We start from the raw sequence: 23,394 nt of genomic DNA, 5'->3' as shown, positions 1-23,394 counted from the left end.
TCCCATTCTCAATCTGTTATTACCATTCAGAAAATTTGTACTGTTAAAGTTGATGGTACAGAGTCAGGCTAGTAAAGTACAGTACAGCTAGCACATATCACTACAAGCATGGCAAACCCAGCAGCCCTACATACATACGCAGCTAAATGCCTTTCTGGAAACACTACTGAACACTTCTGAGTCAAATCTAACCTTCTAGAGGTTTGAATCTTAGTAAAATCTGTCAAATTACAACTAACTTTGAATCTACAGTGTAGCTCTCCTGAATTCAAGAGAAAAAGGTTTATGTTGTGCTAGCTACTTCTAAAAACCAGGCACCATGCAGTTAGCTAACTCATCTGGACTTAACCGTTAGGTTTTTGGTTGAATGTGCAATTATACATAATTAATTATTTTATTGCAATTCTTGGATTTTGTAATTCTCGGATTTCCTAATTCATGAAATTTTCATAATTTTTCAGTTACGTTGCTATGCACTGCTAAGGAAGTGCTTGTTAAACAAACTGCTTTTAACAACTGTCATATTACGCACAGAAGTATCTTCTAAACTGTTTTATAGTTCGACTGTTGTGTTTTTTCCCACAAATTCTCTCAACAAAGCCTCAGAGCTGCTCTTCATTTTCGTTCGCATACGTAGGGGATACGCCCCTTTCCCAACTCAAGGGGATAGGCTATTCCTGGTAGTCTATGAGGCTAGCATTGTTGTTTCTCAATTGTTAAATGCCTGTAAAACCTGAAGGGAAGGTAATTCACAAAGTCTGAGGAGACTCACCACACCTGTATTTCAGACCACCAAAAAGAAACCACCTTAGAGCAAAGTTTACCTGTGCGGAAGTTTAGTATAGCATACTTTTGTTTCTTACGTACGTAAAAGCTGCTTTTACCATTTAACAATTCTGCTCATGTGGGTGCATACGGAGAAACATAGGTAGATACATGTAGATAGGTACACACACACTTTTATGAAAACAAATTCAGTAAACCAGGTGCGTGCCTGGTTTAAAAAGCAATTTAGAGTTAATGGGCTGCCTTTAATGTTCTTGATATTAAATAATAGATTTTTAACAATATGATAAATAATAGCCACCTGCCGCATGGTATTTTTTGTCTGACTAGGACGGGAAACAAGGTATTTACAATTGTTGGCCTTGGTATTAGTTCTAGTCAGTGGCATATCTACACCCGGGCATACCCGGGCATTTTCCCAAGCATCAGTTCACCTTGCACGGGCATCAGAAAATCTGCTGGCACGGCAGCCACACATGAAAATACACTGTTCACAATCTAATAATCATTACGATTCTATCCACTACGGTGCCATTGACTTTGATTATAGCAAACGCTTGTCGCTTGCAGCGAATTTTTGCATGGAAAATAAGCGCTGTGCATTTAATTAAGTCTGACTTCCTAATAATAGTCCCATAGATTACAAGTTTAAATCTGAAAAACAGAGATGTCCCCAATGGTGCCAATTTGTTGTCACATTAAAGTGATGATAGTTTGGAGTTGCCCTGTTTACAGACCGCATGAAACGGAAAATACTCAAGACAACTAGCTGATTGGCTACTTGATTTCAGTAGGTGTAGGTCTAATGCTGAATAATCAATGCCCGGATTTATTTTGATACAACTTCGACGAAGAAATGTCAAGGGAACAGCATGAGAGAATTGCTGTAGTAAGACACTTTGTCTGTAGGACCACTCAGCAGGGTGTGCCCAAGTAGAGTTGGTGGCTGGTTACAGGGAATTGTGCCCCTACTGAGTAGAATGAACCGGTGTCATGACAGTTTTGTGATCTGCACAAGTACAGTCAGTGAAAGAAATCTATCTGTTCAGTAGTGTTATTCATTCAGAGTTGAAGAATCCTTATGTGTGGCACGTGATGCTACAGTCCCACAATTGATACATGCATCGTAGCTATAGGGACTAGCATGGAGTAATTGTAGACTGATAAGCTATTCTATATGCATACAGATAAAAGTTAATAACTGTAACTAGCCATGAAATGGGCTTGAAAGTAACAATTTAATGAATGCACATGATCCCACACAGGTTGTTCACTGGACTAGATGTACAGATAATGGGCTTGCCTGGTATCATGCTTGGGTTAGATATGCCCCTGGTTCTAGTACCTCCTGTTTGTCAGGTGTTTGTAGAAGTTTTAGTTAGTTTAGTTCTAGTACACTCAGTGTACAGGAGTTTTAGTTAGTACTAGTTTTAGTACCCAGGAGTTTTGTTGACAGTAAATAAGATGAAGATTTTTATGACTTCACTTGCAGACATGAGCAACTTCAATAAATTGTGATAATTGGTAGTGGTCTTTGCCTTTCAGGTTTGCTTTTGTCTGAAACCTTTTAATTTAGTATTAGAACCAAAAGTTCAAGAAATGTTTTCTTTAGCTTTAGTTTTTGAACCTAAAATTCTCACGCCCTGTAGTGTTGTTTTGGCTAGAACTAAAAGTACTTTTAGTACAGTGGTTTATTTTTACGTAGTTCTAGTATACTAAAGCTAAATCAAAATTATGAGGTGTTTTGGTTCTAAACTAAACTAAAACCAATGGAAATTTTGGTTAAATAACTAAAACTAAATCAATACGGTAATTACATTTATTCATTATTCACTTGGTATAGCTACACCTGGAGCTTATAAGTGCCAAAGAAACAGAACTAGAGAATTCTTCAACATTGGCTTTGTGAATTGGTGGCTTATAAATGTTCTCACTTCAGGGTTTCAAGGAGATGTGTATCATTCATTCAACAATACAAATGTACAGTATTTGCTTCACTGTAGGCCATTACATGTTGTCCCCTGTGTGGTTGATCATCATGCTAGTCCTCTATAGTACAACCATTGTGAACTTGTAGTGTTATTAAATGTGTATAATTCACTGTAGTTATACTCAACTATACATGTTGAAGATCATCATAACTAGAAGGTGGCAGCTCATTCCATTCATTAACAATTCTGCAGAAAAAAAAAACATTGTTGGCAGTGTGAGGTGTTAGTTGTTGATAATATGAAACATAATTTGTGAAATTGTCAGGTGGTGAAGGTCTGTGGCAAAAAAAATAGTTTGGAATTTGCATGGCTGGTTCTTGGTGGTTAATTCTAGATAAGAGTATCATGCAGTCTGTTCCTGTAGCACTTCTATGAGTGGTACACAGGCATCCCAGTGCTGGCTCACTGGGTGGCAATAGCTGTGTTTCATAGCTGCTGGAGGCTTTGCTTTGTGTGTGTGTGTGTGTGTGTACATGTACGTGTATGTTTACTTACTAATCTCACTACCATACAGTGGAACTCTTATATAACAGACACTGGGCTGACCAAAATCTTACTTTTATAAGGAAGTTGTCCTTTTTCAGAGGTAAAAGTGTATTGCTAGAGGTTTATGGGGACTTAAGAAACTGTAATTTTATGGAGTATAGAATCCTTTACACTGAGGGTCCATTAACAGTTGTATACTTGCAGTTTAGTCTTACTTACACTCATGCTCAGTCTTGTACACAAATACACACTCTAATCAGTCAAATGTGTATATTATTATTATTGTATACTACAGGGTAGTTACCTTGCTCATACTCAAGGAAAGAAGCACCAATATAACTGAGTTTCGTTGTGATTAACAGCTGTCCATAGTATGTGTGTGTAGAGGGGTGTTGTGTTGTGTGCGTTCGTGCATGTGTGCGTACGTGCGTGCCTGTGTGGGTGTGAATATGCATAGTGTGCTATGTTTGCTGTTATATCACATTCATCTAGTTCAGAGAAAGTCCCTTTGACAGAGCTGTATGTGTAGGATAGTGTAGTTGTCTACCAGAAATAGTGTAGGAGGTTACTTGATGATCCAACATCTCACATGTGTCTAGCATGTAGTGAAGTTATAGTCATCCTGTCTGGTTTACTTAGAATAGCTTTTTTTGTCACCATTAGCTTTTACCGAGTTACGCTTGTCTGGCAGCATCATAGCTGAAACCTAAGTGTAATGGTCACTTTGCTATTTCAGTAATTGATAGTTGGGGTGGGCATTCAGATGAAAACAATAAGGTTGGCACTATTTCCATTCTAATGCAGTAGTATATATTGATCCACCAGTCATAGCAATGTTACGAAACAACAAGTATAAGGAAACATTAAGATTTTAATCGATTAGGGATCGAAATAAAATAAGAAAGGTTGCCTACACCTGAAGATATACCATGGTACACTTAATCCCTAATTCAGTTGTGGGTGGCTTCACCGTGAAATTTGCAGGGCCTGAAACAAGCAAACTATCACCATAAAGCACTTTGTACTAACAGAAATCAATGAAACATTTTGTTCTCTATCCTTTACAGCTCACAGGTATAGGTGTAGCATGAGTTCCAAGTTAGTGCTTCAGAGTACTTCATTTGCACTTGGTGCAATGGCACTGGGTTTGCTTGCTGTTAGACACTGTTTACCTATTCACAGTGTTGGGAGTAATGCGTTACTTATGTAACGCGTTATGTAATAGTATTACTGTTGTGGTAATATAACGAAATATGCTATAAAAATAGGTAATATAACTAGGGCTAAAACGAATATACCGAATATTCGAATTCGTATTCGATTCGACTTCGTTCGAAGGAATTATTGAATTCGAAACATCGAAATTACAGTAAAGATGGTGGACACTAGTAATGAGGAATCTCTGTCAGTCTCTACAACATCAGACACTGGACTAGAGATGTACCAATAATCGGATTGGTGATCGCGATCGGTTGCTGATTTGCCTTCCATATTCAGTAATAATGGGCACAAACGCTCTATGAATCTATTAGTTTGCATGGCCAGCTATCAAAAGCCTTTTTGCTCGCTACAAACAAACAGAAAGCCTCTCTACACTATTCTATAAAATGCTAAGTTACGAGAAGCCATACGACAGCGCATGTGAGTACTGCTATTAGTGTTAAAGTATTCTTACCCAGAACAGTAGCTGTTAGCTGCACTTTAAGAATAGAAAACTGCACTACAGGAAAACTAAAGTGATCACCTGTATATTACAGCCATCTTGGTAACTAATCAAAATACGGAGTAATCCAGACAAGGGAGCATGTATCATAGTAAAATATTTGTGGTGCCTAATTGTCTGGGTTGTGTAATAGAGGCCACACCACCATAAGTAGTTGTGCAATATAGTAAAGTTACATCACTTCTCTTTTCTCAATGCTACAAATCATTAGAATATACATCATGTAGTAGCTGCACCTGTAGTTCTATTTGATTTACGAATATACAATAATTTAATCGGTATATAATCAGTATCAGCTCTTTTAGGTACAAATTAATCAGATATCAATACAGCTGAAAAATCTTTATCGGTACACTTCTAGTAGCTACATCATCAGACACTTTTACTTCATTTCAAAAGCTGCCTATATACTGTATCAAATTTTAATGATCTTTTACAATTGAATACAAATAATAAGAAATAACACATATACACTGTATAAGAGTATTACACTATATATAGAATATTCTATTATTCGTTCTTGACTAAAAATATTCGTTCTCTTTCATTTAGAATATTCGTTTTAGCCCTAAATATAACTCAAGTTACTTTACTTATAAATGTAATGCATTACCTAAGTAATATAGTTACTGTAACAAATCTAATATCGTACAGTACAATAGTACTGTATATTAGGGACATCGAAGGTGTGGGGGCAATCTGTGACATAATATAACCCAAAAACCTGCCACGATTTTTCGACATGACAGTATTCGTTGGGTAAAACCAAGCCCAAAAGTGTCTTCAGATTGACCCGAAACATTTGCATCAAGTTGCTACAGAATTTAGAAAAAATATATATTCAACAGAATTTTCTACTGCCTGCCTGCCTGCCTGCCTGCCTGCCTGCCTGCCTGCCTGCCTGCCTGCCTGCCTGCCTGCCTGCCTGCCTGCCTGCCTGCCTGCCTGCCTGCCTGCCTGCCTGCCTGCCTGCCTGCCTGCCTGCCTGCCTGCCTGCCTGCCTGCCTGCCTGCCTGCCTGCCTGCCTGCCTGCCTGCCTGCCTGCCTGCCTGCCTGCCTGCCTGCCTGCCTTAGCACAGTCGCAAGCCTAGAGGCCAAGCAAAGCAGCGCATGGCCACCGTTTTCTGCCAAATAACAAACTCACCAGTGGGATGTGCCTTTTTGGGTTCCTACAAGTGTAGGCCCTCTGTGCCTTGTCTCTTCTTTCGTCTTCAATCAGGCTGCTTGTCTTCTTCATCCAACAAAAGCATATTGAGGCGTTAATTTTCCTTATCAACACTTTCTTTCAGCAGCATATTTAGATGCCACAAAAGTTATTTCAGAGCTGGATTTCAGAAGTGCTTCAGTCCTGGAGCTACTATAAGAAATATACTAGCTAGATATCTGCAACTTTACAATTGGGATCCTGTTGGTGATAGGTTTGCAACCACGCCCATCATGCCCATCAATTAAAGATCTAGGTGAACTAATTGCAAAAGAGTATGGAGACCAAACTTCTTAACAATCTAGCTATTTACTTAACAGTAAACAAGATGACCTCACCCCTCTTTGGTCTAACTAGCTGCACACCCTCAAGATATACTTTAATACAACAGTCACTAGATACTCGAGTACATAAAAGGGATAGGAAACACAATAACGTGACGTCACAAAATACGTATATTTCTATTGGAATTCCGTGTTACATCACGAACATACTCGTTATGCTTGCTGCGCTTGTATCAAAGAGAAACAAATTGTTGTAACGACAGAAATTTGTAACCAACGACTGTGAAACTTTGCTACAGTGAACTCAAGTACTGTTAGTAATTGAGGGAGCTAGGATGGTACCAACCCTCAAGGAAGTTAATAGGCAAAAAATGAAATTGAAAGTGAAAAAAAATTTTTAAATGACCCAAAAACTATTTAAACCCCATAACTTTCTTTGCAAATATATTCTATCCTTTTAAATGTGATAAGGCTATTCCTCACCATTTAACACTGAGAACCAGAGGAAATATCAGAGCGAAACAGGAACGGTTGCTCAAAGAAACGTATCTTCCATTTTTACCAAAAGTTTAAACCACCTAGCAGTACAATGCAAGGGTAAAAGACTGTGTTGGTGACACGCCTAGCTTACCCCAAGACTTGAAAGTGGAACCAGCTATACAAGAAGTGGTATGGAGGAGGCATGAAGGTACTACAGTGGGTGAAAGTACAACAGTGTGCAACAATCACACTTAATGTGATACGATTTGTTACAAAATCTACGGTCTGAATTCTCTTGCTAAAATCTCTCACAAAAGCCTAAGTACCTGCTGTAGTCTGTTGGATTACTATTTACGCTGCTTAGAACACTAATTCCCCTGCTTGAGCACAAAGCTGTCTTGTATTTTCAAGTCATGCACAACAGAAATCAAACTAGAAATCACTTGTGTTTCCTATCCGTTGTATGTACTCTATTATCTATGCTCTAATACAACAGTCATGTATGATATTCTAATAGAACAGTCACAACAGCTAGTTGTGCTCTATTACTTTAAAACTTGTTAATTTAAAAATGAAGTAGCGATCTATGCAATAAAAAGTAGTGAAACAATAGATGAATGATGGTATTACAGCATAACTCCATGGGAAAGTCCCTACTTTGGCACATTAGCTATAAAAAATTATTTTGTTCAATGCCAAAGTAGGGACTTTCCACCAAGCTATGCTGTAGTATCATCATTCATCTCTTGCTTCACTACTTTTAATTGCATAAATCCTTACTTCATTTTTAAATTAACATTTAAAAAAAAAATGCTAGTATATACATTAACTTTGTTTTCCCTATGTCATGTACTACTATGTAAAAAAAGCTTGGTCACCTGGTCAATTTTGGGGAATTGGTAGGACCAGAAACATAATCAACTTTGCATGGCCTTATCAGGTATAATGTTCATACACTAATACAAATGGGACCATGGACAAGTGTAGTGATCATCAATGTGTCCACTTTTGGGGGTGTCGATTGCAAAGGGTCGACATGTAATCCACATACAATCCTCTCTGATTTGCTGCCCAATGTGAGTCACATAACTATCCAGTAGAAAGGGACAGACAGCAGCAGTGAAGGCTTGTCACACCATCAGATTGTGTACCGATCAAGTGTACCTCCTTTGTATTCATTGATACAGCTTGTGTGTGCTGTTATTCTAGTAGTGTGTGATTCCTTTTGTTCTCAATTACCTTTTAGGGGGTGTCATCTAGCCAAGGAAGCCAGTGATGCACCAGCACAAATTCTCCCAGTAAGTCACTGTGTTGTGTGTGTGTATGTGTGTGTGTGTGTGTGCGTGCGTGCGTACGTGCGTGCGTGCGTGCGTGCGTGCGTACGTGCGTGCGTGTATACTGTAGTGAGAACGTGTGTGCAGAGCTTATGATAAGAATTCTCTGTTGTCCTGCCACAATGTCCTGACAAACCAAAATCAGCCGGACAATTGCCAAAATTGACTGGACATGAGATGAATGCCCAACATGTCTACTGTAGCATAGCAAATAAACATTATAGTGGTAAGACATCACATGCCTTACTGCAGCTGTTATGTGGTTAAAGTACACCAGTGGGTTGGCAATGGTACATTTATGGTCACTCCCTTGGGTTGTAAGAATGTATACTATCTCCTGGCAACCAAGTGAATGTTATTGTTGATAGCATGCCAGCTCAGCCCTTAGGCTCCTTCTTTATGCTTTGATGGGACACTGTGTCCGGACAAATTGCATTATGGTCAGACATCTATGCAATTTGACCGGATTTTGTCCGGTGTCCGGACGTTATCATAAGCTCTGTGTGTGTGCGTTTGTATGAATGCGCGTGTGTGTGTACTTGTAGTGCATGCATGTGTGTGTGTGTGTGTGTGTGTGTGTGTGTGTGTGAGAGGCTGGCAGCATAGCCATGTTTGCTCGAGCATCAGCTTGGTTATGCCAAATTGTTATTGTTGTTTCGTTGAGTAAGAAACTTTACTCACATTGCTCCAGCTGCCTTGTCTTGCTTAGCGGTATTAGGGTCATTGTTGAACTTTGGGTTCCACAAGCTCTCTCTCTCTCTCTCTCTCTCTGAGACTAGGACAGTACTTTTGTGGGTTATTAGTCCTGCCCCAAGAGGATTTGCTTGCACAAGACTTAAGTACCTCAGTGGTGCACAGGAATTCCATTGATAGTTCAGTTGGAAATAGCTGTGTTTTGCACAGCTGCCAGAGGCTTTTGCTTTGTGTGTACTGCGTGCATGCATGTGTGTGTGTGTGCGTGCTGTTATAGTATACAATAACATGTGCTGTGTTTGATGTAGGAGAGACCAAAGGCTGATGTTAAGAAGTTTGTCAAGATTGGTAGACCAGGTTACAAGGCGACTAAACAGCGTGATCCTGACACTGGCCAGCATAGCTTGTTTTTTCAGGTACTATCCCTTGTATTGTATGATTGTATGAATGTGGGCCAGTATGTGTGTGTGTGTGTGTGGGGTATTCACAATAGGTCAGTTCTGTGACACATGAAACCTCGCAGTTAAAAATTAAACCAAAAGATTTTCAAACCATTATGTAATCATAAATACCCATGTGCCTTATACTGTAGTTTCAGTTAATACTATTCAACCAAAAGTTGTGGTCAAAACAGCTGAGTTATGGCGGTATTATGATGAATAATCCTTTGATGCAAAATTTCACCATTTTGACACTACAACTCAAAAGGGGATAGTACTAAAAGCCGAAACAGAATGGAACGGAACCATACCTTAGTTTTTAACAAATTTTACACCGTTTTCCAACTGCCACACAGTGAGTCAGTGACTAGAATTGTGCTAGAGTTAGTCTCCTTCCACTCTAGATAGGCATGCTAAAATCGCCAGTCTCGTCCCCAGCCTCCCCACGCACTTGATCATGCGAAGGTCGTCTAGTGACTCTGGTCCATTTTCTTGGCCCTAGTGGAATATTGTTATACAAACATGTTTCTTGTGCTCATTTGTACTTACAATCAAATCAATAAACTTTTCATTCACTTCAAGTATATAGTGTTACTGTATAAAAAATTGCTGGAGTGACTAACGAATGCTGATTAAAACTTTATATATGAAAACCTCTTAGCATTCGACTTAGAACAACAATCAACAGCAAAGAAGACCTTTAAACAACTACTAAGCTAGTTTTTCTGGTACAGTACCACCCAAGCGCAACGTCGCACTCGCTCGCACATGCAACTTTGCTTGAGATTTTAAAAATCGCTAATAAAGGGGCGTGGCAACTGTTTCACTCATGAGACGATGTGGCAGCTGTTTTGTTTACAGGAATCACAAGCAAAACAGTTGCCACGCCCCTTAATTAGTGATTTTTAAAATCTCAAGCAAAGTTACGTGTGCGAACAAGTGTGACGTTGCGCTTGAGCGGTACCGTATATACGCGCACTTCCTGGGCCAAGAAGTTGAACTAATGTCACCAAACAACCTTCGCGTGATCAAGTGTGTGGGTAGCTGGGGATGAGACCAAGAAATTGCGAGCTCAAAGTTTCTATTTAATGCTGGCTACGTTACATATTGTGTTACCAATCCATCAAATTCTGTTAAATCGTGATGTAGAATTACTTCCTTGTTATTCTAAAAGGTAAATTACTGTACTATTTTCATGTTATAGTTGTGTCCAAGCCAGTGAGGATGGTTTCTGAAGTCTGGCGATGATTTACCACAGTGTATGTTAGCGGCTGTGAATATGTTTACAATGCTTACAAGATAATAGTTTAGCAGGTTAAGTGATCGTTTTTAAGTTCAGGTGATTGTAAGATGCATTCTTGCAGTGGGCTTTAAATAGAAACTTTGGACAAGCGATTTCTAGCATGCCTACAAGTAGAAGAAAACTAACTGTAGTACAATTCTAGTCATTATGTGACAGTTGGAAATGGTGTACAATCTGCAAAAACGATTTTTAAACTTGGCACGCATTCTGCTCCGGCTTTTAATACTACCCCTCAAAAGGGCAGAAATTCCAAATGATAAGGTCATTTTAGTCAATACTTGTTCACAGTGTTGGGAGTAACGCGTTACATAAGTAACGCGTTACGTAATATTATTACTTTTGTGGTAACTAAGTAATATAACGAAATACGCTATAAAAACGAGTAATATAACTCAAGTTACTTTACTTACAAATGTAACGCATTACCTAAGTAGTATAGACACTGTAACGAGTTTAATATTATTACTACAAGTAACGAAGTTACTAATCCGTTAGTTATCCCTCTGAGTAACGCCTAGCCAAAACAAAGTAACGAAGCCTACTGAATGAGGCTTATTCACCAGCTTGTTACTTATAACCAAGATTTGCACATTGTCCAACAACGCAATCATATCACGTGATAAGGTGGTAGTTTCACACGTGACAGCTTAAGGCTGTGGACACCAAGTAATATAATATGTAATATTATTATAGTTACTTTATTTTAGTAACTGTAACTAAATAGTTCAGTTTCAAGTAATATGTAATATGTAACTAGTTACTTTTACAAAGTAACTTGCCCAACACTGCTTGTTCACTCTGTTTCGTCTTGTCAACAATAAAGTACATAACTGAGTTCAGTTCTCTTTAACATGTGGTCATAGAATTTGAAGGCAAATTATACTGGAATGACCATAAAATTCTTCCAGCTCCATTAGAATCAGTTGGTAGCAGCCTTATTGTCAGTCACCTTACCACACTCTTTTAATAGAAAATCCAAGCAGCAAATAAATGCAGTATTCAGGTGATATTTATTGTAGTAAATGTTTCTATGTGTAATCTGCTAGACTGGAATCACTGGATATACAGGGTGTATCTCCTGGTTGTGGTAGTATCTGATCATGATTTGCTTTGAGAATTTAGGCTACCAACAGCTGTATAACATACATTAGTACACTATCATTGGAATTCCTCTTCTGCCAATGCTCTGATATTTTCTAAGAGGAGATGGGCCCTCTAAAAGGGAATGAACCCCTAACCTAGCTAGTCTGAATAATCTGCCTCCCAACCTGCTTTTGAGATCTTTTACACTAAATAAGCAGTGACTCTTCCTTGACCACTTGAAATGTGTCACAACTTTACAACATCCTGTTGTAAAATTATTTTCTTTTAGTGATACAATGATGTACACAAACTGTAAATGTACGTCCGTAATAATGGAATGGACCGTACATATATATATACACATGCTTCACTATGCTGTTACTAACTGTAAGCGACCGGATCTGTGAAAACAGGACATAATTACATATTTTTCGAATCCCTATTTATTAAATATTTATAATCTACTTAGCCAAGTGTACCAACTGGCAAAGCTTCAGCTTCACATGCCAATAACTTTAGAGTTACAGACCTACAAAGTAGCAACAACAGAAAAATCAGCAAGTATAGGGAAAATAAATTACAGGTGCTTACAAAAATGGTTGTAACTTACCAACGGATTGAGGTACGGAACTACAATTTTCACCATCATGTTTGTCATGTATAGGGGAATTATTTGCTGGGTAAATTTTTCCTATACTCACCCTTCGTCTTTGCATACAAAGGAGACATTATTGAAGAAAAATCGATTGCATACAATCGCTTCGACATGACGTAAATAAGAGCTCATAACGTACGTATCTTTGGGTCTACTGCAACGAAACAATGATTTTCCAACTCCTGTTGAGCAGGCGAATAAGATGATATCCAGGTTTTTATTGTTAGTCCCTTCCTTCACTAAGAAAGATGTGTTCAAAAAATTTATAGGATTTTTTCAATAATACACAAGTATTTCACCCAATGTATTCAATGCTTTATGCTGTAAATTTAGGTTTGTGCGATTATGTCCCTTTTTTGCAGATCCGGTCGCAATTTATTATTAAGTTTTTCCATAACATAAAATTTGTACATCCGTAACATCATAAAACAGCTGCTAATTTCATATGAAATAAGAAACATAGTTCTCTTGCACTTAATTATAAAAGCTATCTGTATGGTGAAAATATCTTCAATAAACATTGTTGAATATACCCACATAGCTCACAGAATTTTAAAGTTTTAATCTTTGTATCGGAGTTTGTACAAGTTTCCACGTACGTCCATAACACTTAATAATATCCTTTTCTTGTCTAGTTAAATTAAAGTAAGTAAAATATTTGGAGCGAGCCCCAGTATTGTCAAGTGGCCATGGTACGTACGTTGTGTGCACGAAAATTCCCTAAAGAAACCAGAAAGCCCCACACTTGGTAGTTGAAATGGTACGTATGTCACGTGCACAAAAATTCCTATACAAATCGGAAAGTCCCCACAGTTGGTAGTGGTCCCAGAGCTACCTCAGGTGCACGGTAGCACCCGGAAAGAGATGAGAGATTAAGGAGAAGAAGAGAACGTGATAGAGAAAGAAGAGCCCAAGAATCATGAGATGAAAGAGATGCAAGGTTTATTACTAAGGCCATGCCTTGTGTTTCACGGACGTGGTAGGTCAGTGCTTTGCCAAACTTGAAAACAAAATAAAAATCACATGATGGACTAAAAAAACTCTAAACTTATTAATAACTTGTAATCAGTAATTGGTGTAATAGCTGGTAGCGATGGAGAGCTTAAAGAATAAAAGTGAGGAAAACGGAAGTCCAAGGCAGAAGTCCCTCTTTGCATTTTTAGCACTGTCATCCGTAAGATCGATATACTCTAATAGAGCAGTCACATTTACTCAAATAAAACAGTCAGTTACAGCATGTTATCTATGGTCACAAGTACAATTCTTGTTATTTTTCTGACCTTCCAGGTCAATAGCAATCCGTGAAACTTATAAATAATTTGGTATGGCCTATAATAATGTTTGATATAATATCGCCACTATATGTATATAGATTGGCTAGACGCAGAGAAAATGACAGAGCTAGGCAAGCAGCAATGACTCCAGAACAACGAAAAACCATACTGCAACACTTTGATTACTGACCACTGCATGCTTAATGGTTGTTTTCTTTCATTTGTATTTAATAATCCCAACACTGATTAAAAAGTGCACTTTGAATGTTGTGAATCCTCTACTATCACGTGTTGATATAGCTACATAGCTACTTGTCTGGCATTGCTTCAGTGACCTTAACATCCTGCAGTTAACTTAAATCAATAAGCATGCAATTAAGTACCCGATTTCCTAGTCTTCTCTCTCTCCAGTCTTATTTTGCCCTACAGATATAAAAGTTTCAGATAACTAAATTTAATTTAATGTTTCTGTTTGTTTCTACAGGGATGACGGCATCAGCCAAGCAGGCTGCTTTCAGCCATGCCCTGATTACATAGATACATTCATTCAATATGTTCCCAGTTTAACAGCTGGGTGGCTGTGAGCAATGGAAGTAAAGTTTCTTGCTCAAGGAAACAATAGTACAGAACCCAGCCTGCATGAGCATCGAACCTGCAACCTTTGATTAGCACGTTCTTAATTTCATATAGCTACATATTAAGCATGCATGCAAAACGCACGGTTTACCTTCAGTTGATAACTGCTATTTTAGTCATAATTGATATTTGATGTATTAACAAAATCACAAATTTTTGTATACACATTAGCTATTTTCATCAGTGTAATTATGAGATCGCCAACATATTGCTAAATTTACTCAACTTAAGCTATATGTAATCAAACATCAAATATAACATAGTTCAGGCTCGCCCACACATGCTTTAGCATCTGTCTAGTTTTACAATACACTATGGTAAAGGTATGCTACGCAGTTCACTAAAGGCCTAGACAGGTAAGCTTGCTTGTAGAGTGGTTACTCTTTGCAGAGTGGTAGTTTCGTGATGGGGGCGTGTCTGTATTCGAAACCATGCGGAAACAATTATTGAATAAGCTATATAGCACTAGTTTCACCTTATCCCAATGTTTTTCAACTTGTAGGATGGTGAGGATAACAAAACGCTCTCCATCTGAGTGGTTTTCATAGCAAAATTCGAGTTGTGCATCCTAATCATGTGAGTGCTGATCGATCCCCACAATCGATTTCAGTATCAACGTCTATATAAACACTACCCAGTTGTAGACCGGCTACATATCGTATGTAGCCCGGCTAGCTGTGCTACATACAAAATGTAGCCCGGGCGGCTCCTTTGATCTGAGGTGTGAAAGTGTTACATGAATATTTGTATCAGGATCATTACCATTTTTCACCTCACACATAACATTACTTCACTTAATGCAGGTATGTATAGTTGTAGGCCTTCATTAGGAAATGACTTTGTGTGTGTGGGGGGGGGAGGTGGAGAAAGAGAGAATCTCCACCCCAACAAATGAAACCCTGATATGTGTCTAATACTTGATACACACATACCAGCTACTAGTGCTCGGCAGTGTTGAAATTTGAAAGACGGTATTAGTAACAGGAAAATATCGCGGTATATCGATATATAGTTAGCTTGTTACTGTAACTATTGTATCATTTATTGGGCCTATTATGAAGTGGTATGCATCCCAAACACCAAAAAGTATAGTTTTTGTGTAGGATGTATCTGCTAAACCATCAACAAATTGGGTAATTAAACACCAAAGGCTGTTCATCGATATACCAGTTATCAAAGGTTGTCACGGTATGATAACCGGTTATGTTAATTTATCACGATAAATGGTATCGACGGTATATCTCCGAGCACTACTGGCTACCAAGATAGTGTCTCACCTTGTTGACACCAAACTGTACGTAAACTAGTTGTTACTGTATTGAGTGGGCATTAAATTGAATGTAATTCATCTAATCTTATATATTATGCGAGTATATAGTCATGTTATCATTTGCGGTTTAATTTGACAGATTGACTACCCGGAAATTGCTGAGGGGATTTGTCCAAGGCATCGTTTAATGTCAGCTTATGAGCAGAAGATTGAACCACCAGACAGAAGTTAGCAGTACCTGTTTGCTGCTGAACCTTATGAGACCATCTCATTCAAGGTGACTGGGTATAGTAGTAGTAGTGGTGTAGTCACTGTAGTAGTAGTGGTGTGGTCACTGTAGTAGTAGTGGTGTGGTCACTGTAGTAGTAGTAGTAGTGGTGTGGTCACTGTTGTAGTAGTGGTGTGGTCACTGTAGTAGTAGTGGTGTGGTCACTGTTGTAGTAGTGGTGTGGTCACTGTAGTAGTAGTGGTGTGGTCACTGTAGCAGTAGTGGTGTGGTCACTGTAGTAGTAGTGGTGTGGTCACTGTAGTAGTAGTGGTGTGGTCACTGTAGTAGTAGTGGTGTGGTCACTGTAGTAGTAGTGGTGTGGTCACTGTAGTAGTAGTGGTGTGGTCACTGTAGTAGTAGTGGTGTGGTCACTGTAGTAGTAGTAGTGGTGTGGTCACTGTAGTAGTAGTGGTGTGGTCACTGTAGTAGTAGTAGTGGTGTGGTCACTGTAGTAGTAGTAGTGGTGTGGTCACTGTAGTAGTAGTGGTGTGGTCACTGTAGTAGTAGTAGTAGTGGTGTGGTCACTGTAGTAGTAGTGGTGTGGTCACTGTAGTAGTAGTAGTAGTGGTGTGGTCACTGTAGTAGTAGTGGTGTGGTCACTGTAGTAGTAGTGGTGTGGTCACTGTAGTAGTAGTAGTGGTGTGGTCACTGTAGTAGTAGTAGTGGTGTGGTCACTGTAGTAGTAGTAGTGGTGTGGTCACTGTAGTAGTAGTAGTGGTGTGGTCACTGTAGTAGTAGTAGTGGTGTGGTCACTGTAGTAGTAGTAGTGGTGTGGTCACTGTAGTAGTAGTGGTGTGGTCACTGTAGTAGTAGTGGTGTGGTCACTGTAGTAGTAGTGGTGTGGTCACTGTAGTAGTAGTGGTGTAGTCACTGTAGTAGTAGTGGTGTGGTCACTGTAGTAGTAGTGGTGTGGTCACTGTAGTAGTAGTAGTGGTGTGGTCACTGTAGTAGTAGTAGTGGTGTGGTCACTGTAGTAGTAGTGGTGTGGTCACTGTAGTAGTAGTAGTAGTGGTGTGGTCACTGTAGTAGTAGTAGTGGTGTGGTCACTGTAGTAGTAGTGGTGTGGTCACTGTAGTAGTAGTAGTGGTGTGGTCACTGTAGTAGTAGTAGTGGTGTGGTCACTGTAGTAGTAGTAGTGGTGTGGTCACTGTAGTAGTAGTAGTGGTGTGGTCACTGTAGTAGTAGTGGTGTGGTCACTGTAGTAGTAGTAGTAGTGGTGTGGTCACTGTAGTAGTAGTAGTGGTGTGGTCACTGTAGTAGTAGTGGTGTGGTCACTGTAGTAGTAGTGGTGTGGTCACTGTAGTAGTAGTAGTGGTGTGGTCACTGTAGTAGTAGTAGTGGTGTGGTCACTGTAGTAGTAGTAGTGGTGTGGTCACTGTAGTAGTAGTGGTGTGGTCACTGTAGTAGTAGTAGTAGTGGTGTGGTCACTGTAGTAGTAGTAGTGGTGTGGTCACTGTAGTAGTAGTGGTGTGGTCACTGTAGTAGTAGTGGTGTGGTCACTGTAGTAGTAGTAGTGGTGTGGTCACTGTAGTAGTAGTGGTGTGGTCACTGTAGTTGTGGTCACTGTAGTAGTAGTAGTGGTGTGGTCACTGTAGTAGTAGTGGTGTGGTCACTGTAGTAGTAGTGGTGTGGTCACTGTAGTAGTAGTGGTGTGGTCACTGTAGTAGTAGTGGTGTGGTCACTGTAGCGGTAGTGGTGTGGTCACTGTAGTCGTAGTGGTGTGGTCACTGTAGTAGTAGTAGTAGTGGTGTGGTCACTGTAGTAGTAGTAGTGGTGTGGTCACTGTAGTAGTAGTGGTGTGGTCACTGTAGTAGTAGTGGTGTGGTCACTGTAGTAGTAGTAGTGGTGTGGTCACTGTAGTAGTAGTAGTGGTGTGGTCACTGTAGTAGTAGTAGTGGTGTGGTCACTGTAGTAGTAGTGGTGTGGTCACTGTAGTAGTAGTAGTAGTGGTGTGGTCACTGTAGTAGTAGTAGTGGTGTGGTCACTGTAGTAGTAGTGGTGTGGTCACTGTAGTAGTAGTGGTGTGGTCACTGTAGTAGTAGTAGTGGTGTGGTCACTGTAGTAGTAGTGGTGTGGTCACTGTAGTTGTGGTCACTGTAGTAGTAGTAGTGGTGTGGTCACTGTAGTAGTAGTGGTGTGGTCACTGTAGTAGTAGTGGTGTGGTCACTGTAGTAGTAGTGGTGTGGTCACTGTAGTAGTAGTGGTGTGGTCACTGTAGCGGTAGTGGTGTGGTCACTGTAGTCGTAGTGGTGTGGTCACTGTAGTAGTAGTGGTGTGGTCACTGTAGTAGTAGTGGTGTGGTCACTGTAGTAGTAGTGGTGTGGTCACTGTAGTAGTAGTGGTGTGGTCACTGTAGTAGTAGTGGTGTGGTCACTGTAGTAGTAGTGGTGTGGTCACTGTAGTAGTAGTGGTGTGGTCACTGTAGTAGTAGTGGTGTGGTCACTGTAGTAGTAGTGGTGTGGTCACTGTAGTAGTAGTGGTGTGGTCACTGTAGTAGTAGTGGTGTGGTCACTGTAGTAGTAGTGGTGTGGTCACTATAGTAGTAGTGGTGTGGTCACTGTAGTAGTAGTGGTGTGGTCACTGTAGTAGTAGTGGTGTGGTCACTGTAGTAGTAGTGGTGTGGCCACTGTAGTAGTAGTGGTGTGGTCACTGTAGTAGTAGTGGTGTGGTCACTGTAGTAGTAGTGGTGTGGTCACTGTAGTAGTAGTGGTGTGGTCACTGTAGTAGTAGTGGTGTGGTCACTGTAGTAGTAGTGGTGTGGCCACTGTAGTTGATGTATGTTACTCACAAATGCACACACTGATCTGTGTTGTGGAGAAATGTGATTGTTGTCTTTCACTGTTGAACAGATATCATACTATATGGTAGTAGTGTAAAGCAGGGATCATGAGCTTTCTTACCACCCAAAATTGTCCTTACTTTTCCTTCATGACTGCTAAGAAGTATAGGTTAGGCATGACTAAGCCTATAATGTGACCAGATCTGGGAAAGCCCAACACGATTGTGCAAGTCTTAATTTATTGTACACAACATCTAGGGGCCATGCCCACTAGACTCTCAGATTGCTTCTGGTTCATTCTCAGGTACAGTATCTGAGAATAACATGCCACTGCATTTCAGACTCTTGTAGATCGCTTCTGGTCATTCTCAGGTACTGAAAATGTGACAGGCTGCTTCAGAGATTTTTTGTATTTTAAACTCTCTTAGATTGCTTGTGGTGCATTCGAAGGTACTTGAGACTTGAGAATAACATGCCACTCCAGAAAACTTTACTTTCATTTAAGGTGGCATTGAACTGATTAAATCCAGCTGCACAAAACAATTTGTTTCAACCTACATGCTTAATGAGCTATTTTAGGGTGGCCCAAAACTTTGCTAATGTACAACTTAATCTACGCCTTAAAAGCTGTTGTGATAGCCTGTGATGCTTTAGTGTAGCATACAAAGTTTCGTGAAATAACACGCCTTCATTTTTTGCCTATAAAACTCAAGTTTTTTTAAAATAGCTTGGCCAATGAACAACCTAGCGCTAAGCCACTTCGGTTCCAACCATTTCTCACCTTGTAGAACAATTATACGCTTTCCTTTTCACTGACAACTTGGAAAGTAGTGAAAACGCACACCCATGGACTACAACATTGGCTAACGACTCCATCAAACCTGAATCACGAAAATTCGAAGCGTACTTTTGTAGAGTATCGCTTACCCAATGCCTATACCGATTTTTGATGGTCTGTGGTGCATAATTTTGAAGTTATTTAGCGAGAAAAGAGACGGTGTGGCTAATCAGGGTACGGTCCGTATATTAACAGTAATCACGTGATGGCAGCTGGTACCGTTTGCCAGTGAATTAACCAGAGTTGTGACAAGGTAATAGTTTTAAAGCGTGAATAACGTTAGTTGTATCAACAAAAGTAGCTGGGCAGTCTGACAGAGCTTGTTCTGTTACTCCACTGAGACGCTTCGCTGTCGTCTATGAATTTCCATGTTTGTTCGCGCATTACCACAAATATGCTGTACAATTAACTTTGTGTGGCTGCCCTTAATCAGTTCAGTAAACTATGTTGCTTAATTTAGGGTGTGTGCCCCCCTAAATGAAACCCCAAGCATGCATTTAGCCATAGATAATATACCCCTCCTGGATTGAAAACTGCGCCGCGTGTCCATAGACTTTGTACAAGAACCAGTGTCCTTAAGCTGGCTCAACTAATTTAATCCTATAACAGCTGAACCATGGTGGTGGTGATATTAACGACTTCATTTTGTAACGACAATGACTTGTGGTGTTGTTATGATAATTGTTTTGCTAAGTTTGACCACTTCGTCACTTTGGTTAGAAGTCTTACAATGGCGGATTACATGCTTTGGGGGAAGCACATTCTTGGCTAAACTAAGTGCTGTAGGTAGAAAAAGAAATTATCACAAGGTTAACAATGCTATGAAGAATAGCCTTGGCTGCCTTACCATAACTTCTTTGGTAGGTTTTTGAGATGGTATTTTTTGACAAAACTGGAAGCACATTTATACTCTGTGATTCTAAACAGTATTGCTACACAATTTATACTACGAAGTCATCAAATAATGCTCTGTGGACTGGTCTGGGTGCGAATGGTGTAGCATACAGGGTTTTGGTGTTTTCCTTGAATATGTCCAAACCATCACATCTTGCATTCAGTTTTGCTTCTACCGTTCACACAATAAAGAGCTAATTTGCTTCAAAACTTGCTGTTGGCTTCCAAAACATCTTGAGAAAGAACCCTTTACCAGTGGTGAGTCTTGTTTCTCCCAAAGAAACTTGTCTTGTTATTAAAGGGGGTGCGAAACCAGCCTGTAACCAGTGGCGCTTAGTAGTTTCCAATCCAGGAGGTATGTTATGAATGATTTAGCTAAGTAGATTATAAATATTAATTTAATGAACAGAATTTTTTTTTTAAATGTTCGATTGTGTCGGGTTTTTGCAGATCTGGTCACAAATGTCTCCAAACCCTTTAAACAAATTTCTATGTTAATTTTTTTTATTTAACCACCTATTCTAATAACCAACTGCTTACCTGACTGATGCCTCCAGCCAAGCGTAGCTCAACTATGGTTAATGTTGTGTGCTTGATTTCTTCACTGTTTTATGTGTCCCATTTCTTTTTCCACTACTGTGTGGTGTTGATTTACAGTAACACAACATGACTTCATGTAGCCATGAGAATTGTTTGTAATTTCTGTAGTTAGTGGATTGATTGTGGAGGTGCTTCACATGCGTTTGTAACATTATATGTGACCGGCTGAGCAAAAACTGGCTGTTTCGCACATTCCTCGAATTCCATTTAATTGCATCTCTGTAATCTACAGCAATAAAAGAGTGGACAGCAAGCTTTTATGATCAATGATCTTGGAGTTATTGTGCTTGACAGTTGGAACAGTAATAAACTCGATCATAACTTACAATTAAAACAAGCTACGAAGATGGAACTTGGCTCAATCTGTGCACCATGAACTGGCAAATCAACCAAGGTATGGTGCGTTCCCTGTACTCCATGTTGACAAAGAAGAAAGCCATTTAAACTAAGAAATGACGATGGTGAACATTGTTTTTACCGCATCATAAATAAATGCCCAAAACTCATGTATCCTTTGCTGTACAAGTACTTCTGTGGAACCCCTCTAAGATGGACACCATTAGGGAGATGAAATATGTCCTTTATAATTATGGAGGTGACCTTATTGAAGGAGTTTTCTAAAAGTTTTAAATAATCAATTTTAATGCACAAATGAGACCAGACCAAGTGGTGGAACAAGATAGGTTATGGTACCATGTGAACCAGAATAGCAACAGAAATGATGTTATTGAGCATGGGTTACCTATGGTGTGTGGCCTCTACTACACTATCCAGACAATTAGGCACCACAAAAATTTTATACATGCTCCATAAATCCTTGTCTGGATTATACTCTGTATTTGATTAGTTATCAAGATGGTTGGCTATACAGATTATGTAGTTTATCCTGTAGTGCAGTTTATTCTTAAAGTGTACCAGCAACTATTTTAAGAAGAACTGGGTAAGAACATTAACAACAGTACTTGTATATGCATTTATATGGCTTCTCATATCTTCAGCACTTTGCCTCACACTTTTGTTTGTAGCTAGCAATGGACCATTGTTACTTGTGTCTGCAATTAGCGAAGTGTTGTGCTGTACTGCTTGCCATGTCTGGAAATCATGCAGTGTCCGGTTTACAGAATAGAGAGGTGTCCGCTATTGAGGGAGCATTAATACACACAGGTATTGGAAGTTATATTTGGGGCTTTATTAATTGTCCGTTTATAAAGAGGCTGTCCGCCATTCAGTGGCCATTCAGTGGTGTCCATTAAGAGAGGTTCCACTGTATTTTTGTGAGTTTTATAAGTTGATCTTGGCCTGACATAAAGTTTAGTATTAATTTTAATCAGAAGTATGGCTTCTGATGGGGGGAGGGGCATTTTCCCCAAATGCCCCATCCCGGATCTGCCATTGTACTACACTATCCAGACAATTAGGCACCACAAAACTTTTACACATGCTCCCATAAAGACTTATCCGGATTACTCTGTATTTGATTAGTTATCAAGATGGTTGGCTATACAGATTATGTAGTTTATCCTGTAGTGCAGTTTATTCTTAAAGTGCACCAGCCACTATTTTTCAGAAGACCTGGGTAAGAAAATTAACAGCAGTACTTGTATGTGCGTTCATATAGCTTCTCGTAACTTCAATGCTTTGCCTCACACTTTCTACATTAGTTTAAATGATGTAGTGAATTTGATTGATTGTTGTAACTGGCTTTATTACTTGTGTCTGTGATTAGCGAGGTGTTGTACTGTAGTGCTTGCCATGTCTGGGAATTGTGCAGTGTCCAGTTTACAAATAGAGAGGTGTCCGCTATTGAGGGGGCATTAATACACACACGCATTGAAAGTTGCATTTGGGACTTTATTAATTCCGTTATATGGAGGCTGTCCGCCATTCAGGAGTGTCTGTTAAGAGGGGTTCCACTTTTAAACAAATATTTTCTTACTATCTATAAACAGGTGGATCCAGTGGTGTATATGTTTTATTGATTTGAGCTTAATTTCAGTGCGTACGAATGCAATTAAAGAATGCGTAAATTTTTCATGTAGCTTGTGTATTATTACTCAGTGTATTTCAATATGGTTTTATGGCAAAATAAAATTTAGCGAAAACGGCCGGTTTTAGCTCAGCGGGTCACATATTATGAGAACATAACATAGTTTCCTTTTAGCAATTAATAGTCAGGTTGTGTGAGAATATAGATTGTGTGTTTGTGTACTAACCAGCCATAGTTGTTATGTAACAATGTTGTTGTTGTTTTGTCTGTTGTAGATTCCTAGTAGAGAAGTGGACAAGGGTGAAGGAAAGTTCTGGACAGAATGGAACAAGGACACTAAACAGGTGTGTAATGTGTGTACGTACATGCAAGCATATTATGTGTGT

General features: G+C 39.4%; 1 pseudogene; it reads left to right on the top strand.

Moving 5' to 3' along the window:
* Positions 1-23,394, top strand: part of LOC136254084 (splicing factor 3A subunit 2-like) — a 34,899-nt pseudogene that overhangs the window by 11,374 nt on the left and 131 nt on the right.

Source organism: Dysidea avara, chromosome 4, assembly GCF_963678975.1.
Source record: "Dysidea avara chromosome 4, odDysAvar1.4, whole genome shotgun sequence".
In the NCBI taxonomy this organism is placed as follows: domain Eukaryota; kingdom Metazoa; phylum Porifera; class Demospongiae; order Dictyoceratida; family Dysideidae; genus Dysidea; species Dysidea avara.
The sequence above is the reverse complement of the archived record's forward strand: the minus strand, read 5'-3'. Positions and strand labels throughout refer to the sequence as shown.